Here is a 6,549-nt window from a genome sequence, read left to right as displayed (position 1 = left end):
AGCATATTCTGATTGAAATTATCGATAATATTTGCTATCTGTTTAGCATGGGGAAGCGAGTGGCGCAGTGTACTAATCGACACCGTCACGACACCAATGGTCCTTGGTTCGAGCCTCGGCTCTACCATGTTTCTATGTGTCGGAGGTTATCTGGGCTCCTCATCGCCGATCCCGCTGTACTAACAGCGTGTTGAAAAGCCCAGACACAGAGCAAGCCGCGCTCTCATGAAGTCGGCAGCCGAGAACCGAAGACGGACGCATGCGAGAGAAAAAGAGTGGAAGAGTGAATGCACTGGTTGAAAGTCGTCCAATGAGAAAAGCACTGCATGATGTTAAAGAAAAATGAACTGTACTGTAAAATTGAAGTGTACCCATATCTGTGTCGTGACGCACAAGGCCTAAACGGCGAAAAGCGTCACTGTATAATACCTCTGTAATAATAATAATAATCTGTTTAGCACTATTCTATCATCATTGGTTTATTAGCAATTTTTATCAGTTCAATACACCACAAAAATGCGATACAATGAAAGGACAGGAAGGTGTCGAAGCGACTTGAAGTATAGTCTATGGAATCAGAAACCCACCTTGGCTTAGTTAGACGATGTAAAGAGGAGGCATGCACACTGAATTCTAGTAGTTAGTTTATACATATTCCTTGTCTTTATGCACTGTATCAAGGCACTTTCTTGACTCGTGAAGTTGGTGAATCTATTCCCCACTTTCCTCACGTAAATAGCTATTCAATATGGAAATATTTCAGTAGTAGGAATGTTGTCAGAGTTTACCAACAAAAGGCCAATGATGCAAATTCGCATCACTCCTCATTTTCAACATTGCCAAGTAAAATAACACATTATTGATCCAAAACACTTCTGGCTATGTTATTTCTGGTGTAAAGAATCCTATACATATTTTTATAAAGAATATACTCACCAAATCCTTCGACCGCGAAGCAGCAAAGAACGTGGGTCCACCGACTTCACTTAGACATGCCAATGCAATAAACAACGTCCGGGACACCCACCTTGCACTCCAAACACTCTATTTTAAAAGGCGCTAAAGGTAAGTTCGGAATGTGTACTATCTGCGACGGCCGTCGTGGCTGTGTCAAGTATGGGTAAAGTCGGTATAAAATGATGTAATTCGCTATGTACCGAATTAGTTACGCTAGTCCACAAAGGATTAAAACCAATATTCCTGATACTAAATCGCGCGCAGCGCGAAGAAAAATTTCATGTAGCATAAATCTGTCCAAAAATAATCTTGTTTATGATTTATAAAAAAAAATTAGCTTACTTCAAGTCTTCAAAATTCTGGACATTTAGGCGTATTTTAGAAATTCCTACCGGACGCAGTTTTTACAGTGAAATTCCGGAAAAGTCCGGGAATTTCCGGACGTAGGGCAACCCTAGTTTAACATAGCTGTTGTCGGGGCATGTGAAAACGGAAGAAAAAAACTGTGAAATTAGGTGAGAATTTTTATTTTTCGAGCGATAAAGGTGTGCTTTGCAAAATATGTAGAGAAGCAAAATATGCAAAAGAATAGCATTCATTTTCTTCAGAAAGCCACCGCACTCGAACTGTAGCCAAAACACCCTCAAAATATGCACCACAGAACACGTGCGATATCCATGATGTCGAGGTTTATCGCAATTGCGGGTGAATGCTTCTTAGCCCTTTGCGACACCACAAAGTAGCACGTGTGCTATAGTGCATATCCCAAAAATATTTCAGCAGAAGCCCAAACGCGACGGCGTTCTGAGAAAAAAATGCCCTCAATGGCTTAACTTCAAGTCGAGACCACATCATGTTTAGAGCGTAGTTCCCCATCGTCACTCATAATGTGATTATCCGGTGTAATGCAATAAATCTAAATGTAAATGCTGTATTTTGATTCTATCAATGAATCATGTGACTCGGATGGATACACGCACGTCTGGTGTTACGCACAGTACCGTAACTGCCGCACCCCAAACCCCCCAATTGGGCGGCCCGAGCTCGAAGGGGAACCAAAATTATTTTGTGAATAAACATAAATCATGAAGTAATTTTTTGGAAATTTATGCAACTTTTTCAAAGAAGAAATAACAATTTTAAGTCGTGTACGTTTCAGTTTAGTACGTTTGGACGATTTCAATATCTTTTGAGACGTCAGATAGGAGGACACGAAAGAGCATCATGTACCGAAGTCATTACCAGCGGGTACGCCCGAAGATATTTGATTATTATTTAGGGGTCCTACCTTTTCCAACACACCTTATTCGATCAACTCTACCGGTAAATCTGGTAACGTGAGCAGAGAGAGCATAAAAATTGATAGCATTATATATGCAATTCCCGATCATATTGACCGATTCAATCATGAATTATATAAATTTTTCGCGCTTCGCGCGCCCAGGCTATACACCCACTAAGCGGACACCCAATATAGATGAAAAGTAGCGGCAAAAAGCGTAAGGCCCGAAGGGGGGTCTGGGGGGGGAGGATGCCCTCCAGAAATTAGGCTTATCACCATATGGGGGGCCGGGTTGCGCACTGTTGTCTATGGGCCCGCGCAGTGAGTTGGCGTGTTTGCGCAGACTCGTCAAAAATTAGAGGGAACATTGTATGAGACCGTACCCGATTGTTGTTATAACAACCTAGATTTGACCCTGAATATACCTCATATAATTATTATATGGTTAATTATTGCTGAGTTGTCCTCGAGCGCGATTAATACTTAAGTCCCGAAAAGAGCCACTGGATTTGACCTCTTATCAGTACCGGAACTGCTGCAACCCAAACCCAATATCGCGAGGGGTGAGGGGTGAGCTCGAAGGGTGCCCTAAATTATTTCAGTGAATGAACATAAATTACTCATCATGTTTTGACGACTCCTCCACGAAAAAAAATAATTAAAAATGATTATGTAAATTAGAAATAGGCATTTCGGCGTCGGCCATTACCACGCCAAGATGCGCGAACACATATTAAGTTCCTGCCAATATGGGACTCCGAGAAGTGTGCCAAAAAGATTGTCAGCGAGAAAACCTTTGCCGAAGAGGATTGCCCTTATGTTGACCGTAAACTTCGATGTATATAAGTCTAATTGTCCATAGACGCTTAAAAAGGCACTGCACTCTAAAAATGATGTGGTGTCAAATTTAAGGGCAAAACGAAAAAATAATTTTGGCCGCGGCCATTTTGTGTAAAGTTCGATCTCTGCGTGACTGCTGGAGCGTGAAACACCTGTGGAAATTTCAATAAATTGCAGCTCCATTAAGGATATGTCCTACTACCACATCATCATCTACTGTGAAGCCATTTTTCCTTCGCGCCCCAAATATCGCTCCGCTGAGCCCAGCGCCTCCTATATCGCCCACTGAGCGTTTGCGCCCCTTTCAAAATCGCCAGAGCCCCTTGGGGGGCGCTGGAGGCCAGGCCAAGAACCACTGGTGTACTACTGTACACTATACCGGTTCCCTGCTGTGCAAATGCCATCTGATCTAATGGGGAATTAATATAGATGTATAATTTGTATATTAACGAATCCACAATTCACAAGAATGATACAACGAAAGTAGTGCCGAGTGTGTCTCATTATTATGAATGTAAAATTATAGCATTTTTGTAGTGCATACGCCGGTACAGTACTGCGACAATACCCATTGGCAGGCCGTGTTATTTTTGGCATATGCCAAAACTGCCAAAAATAACTTATTTTTGGCATTTTTCGATTTTTATTTTTGGCAGTTTTGGCATCGTCCTCTAGATAGATAGTTTCAGCCTCGAATTAGTCACAAAAACGCTTTATTTGGGCTAGTTTTTCAAAAGACACCACAAAATGTGCTGCATCCACGTATAATCAGTGTCAACAAACAATAAGAAGAAGAAAAAACCTAACGATTTCATAGGGTAATAATATCGAACGAAACCACAAAATGTGCAGTATCCATCGGACTCGGCGCAATAAGCAAAAAAAAAAAAAAAAAAAGCCTAACAAACACGCTCAACAGCTGATTGTTACAGGTGTTGAATAGACTTAAATCGTTAGCACTGTAACAGTGCTTCCAAACTCAGGTTAGCTAGGTTTCTCCTAAATTCATTTCTCGCCCAGCGAATCTTGGAAATATCGGCTTCAACAGTAGCCATTGAAGGAAAGAATGTTGCCAGTCATCCACAAAAGGTTTTCAGAGCTTCAAAATCTTTGGAGGGCCGAACTGGCTTCCATGCATCATGAAAAGAGATCACTTCGCCAGTGTCATCGATCTCATCGCGGAAAAAATTTTCTTCCCGATCCTTTTCCAGGAGTTTCCTGTGTTGTCTCTCAACACATTCTATTTAGTAGCCCGACTATCATTTCTCCTTCAGTCTACCGATATATTTTCGGAGGACTTTTGTCACTTCAGGTGGCTTTAATATTACCAACTCGCATGGAAGAGTCCTGGGAAAGTTAGCTTGTTTAAGAACATTGGCGCAACAAGACTGTAAGGCAAAACGAGACTATGCAGCTCAGAAATAGCCAGACAATTTGTTGCGTCACAATGTTCAACTCGATCACAATGCAAAAATCGTTGTTGATTTTGGGGGTTCCAGCTCCATGAGCAGAATATAATTTATATTCTAATAATCAATACTGCGGCAGCATCTCATTGATACCCGTTTTGTCAAATTTAGTGCTCGACAAGCCGGTCAAAAATGGTCGTAAAATTGCTTTTGGACAAATGGAAAGTATGACGTAAACCAAATGCAGCCAGCCGTTCAATCACGCTGTGCCCACACCATTTAGGACACCATGCTTTCACCCCTAATGGGTGGGCTGGACTCAGATTAAGAAACCTGCCTTTCACAAACGCTCTTCTCGCTTGTAACGCGGTCCAGTTAACACAACACCATGAACGAAATACACTATTTGGCAGGCCGTGTTATTTTTGGCATATGCCAAAAATTGCTTATTTTTGGCATTTTCAAATTTTTATTTTTGGCAGTTTTGGCATCTGGCTCCTGAAATGCCAAAAATAACACGGCCTGCCCATTGGCCAACGACGTATTCGATGGCTGTAACTTATTTCGGATAATTTATTGTAGAGGCCTGTTTCTAATATTCATGGTGAATTTGAGTGTGTCCTTGAGAATCTTCATTGTTCAATCGTAGCTAGTTTCAGATGATAAGACATAAGCATAGCACGGCACAGTAGCCTATATGTAGCGTACAACGGAGCCTCGACCAGTATGGTGATTATACAAATTACAAATACATACATATGTTGCAAATGTCATTGAGAGTCCGTGCTGTTGTATCATATGGATTGTGGAAGCAAAGTGAGTGACATATCATAGATTTTTCACGTACTACATGAAGAATTGGAGCTACAATATGGAGGTCGCGTCGAGCAAGTGCGGCGGTGAAGACCAGGGCTTTGGAGACGGAGCCGGAGCAAGGAGCCGGAGACACAGAGCCGTACATTTTCAGCGGAGCCGGAGCTGGAACCGGAGATCTATATAAAATTCAAATGGAGCCGGAGCCGGAGCCGAAGCCGGTTGTTTGAACTTTGAAGTGTAGCTCCGGCTCCGATGTATTCCATGAGATGTTATGCTATTATTTTTGGCTGAATTCACATAATTATACGGTAATCGTTCACAAAATTCTGAATTGTTGCCTCCTTGGCTCCACCTTTTCTAACCATGTTCATATATGGGCGCCAAATCTAGGTGGGCTAGATATGCCGCGGCCTACTCTGTAATCACTGTATTGTGGGTATTCGTCATACCAGCAATTTTTCACTTCAGCATATCACCAATGGCCCTGTGCGATTCGAAAAAGAATCATCACTACACATTTCACAAAACGGGACTGTTGCCTATGTGGGCTGAGCAATTTAACTAATTAGTCCTCAGACTAAGATATATATGCGACGCCAGAGAATAAAAACGTGACCTTGCTGCACATGTCGATTTGAAAGGTCGCGCAATGACACTTTTGAGCATGTAGTTCAATTTGTTACTGACACGGTGCATTGTACACTTATACAGTGCAAATCGCTGAATTAAGTTGCCAAGTAGTTATGCAAGGCCAGATCCAGACACTATTTATGTGTTTATTCGATTCGCTAGAAGGCAGGGTTGTAACCAAGTCACAAGGCTCCGAGTCAAAAGTAGGGCTGGGCACAATGATTCGAGTACTCGAATCTAATTCGAGTAATCATTTTAATGATTCGAGTCGAGTAGTAAAAGACGATTTTTTAGAGTACTGAAATTATATGCTCCTCACAACTGCAAGTTAATTTATCAAACAGACTTATAATTTCTATACTAATTTCACTGCTAACGCCTTGAAACTTTGATTGTGCGTTTCCTAGCATACGAGATGTATAGTTCAAGCTACGAATGCTACTGGAAATAGCACATTTTCGAAGTCATGATCATCCCACAACATTGTTACCAAGTGCAATGAAATCGGTATGGTCGAAAAATACCGAAGTATCTTTAATATCTGATGGATGACAGGCATTATATTCTTTGTGGTCGCATAAAAGGTACATATTTGAACTTTGACACATTACAATC

This window comes from Botryllus schlosseri, chromosome 2, assembly GCF_051294905.1.
Source record: "Botryllus schlosseri isolate E-star chromosome 2, Bs_hap1, whole genome shotgun sequence".
NCBI classification, from domain to species: Eukaryota; Metazoa; Chordata; class Ascidiacea; order Stolidobranchia; family Styelidae; genus Botryllus; species Botryllus schlosseri.
Note: the sequence above shows the minus strand (reverse complement) of the source record.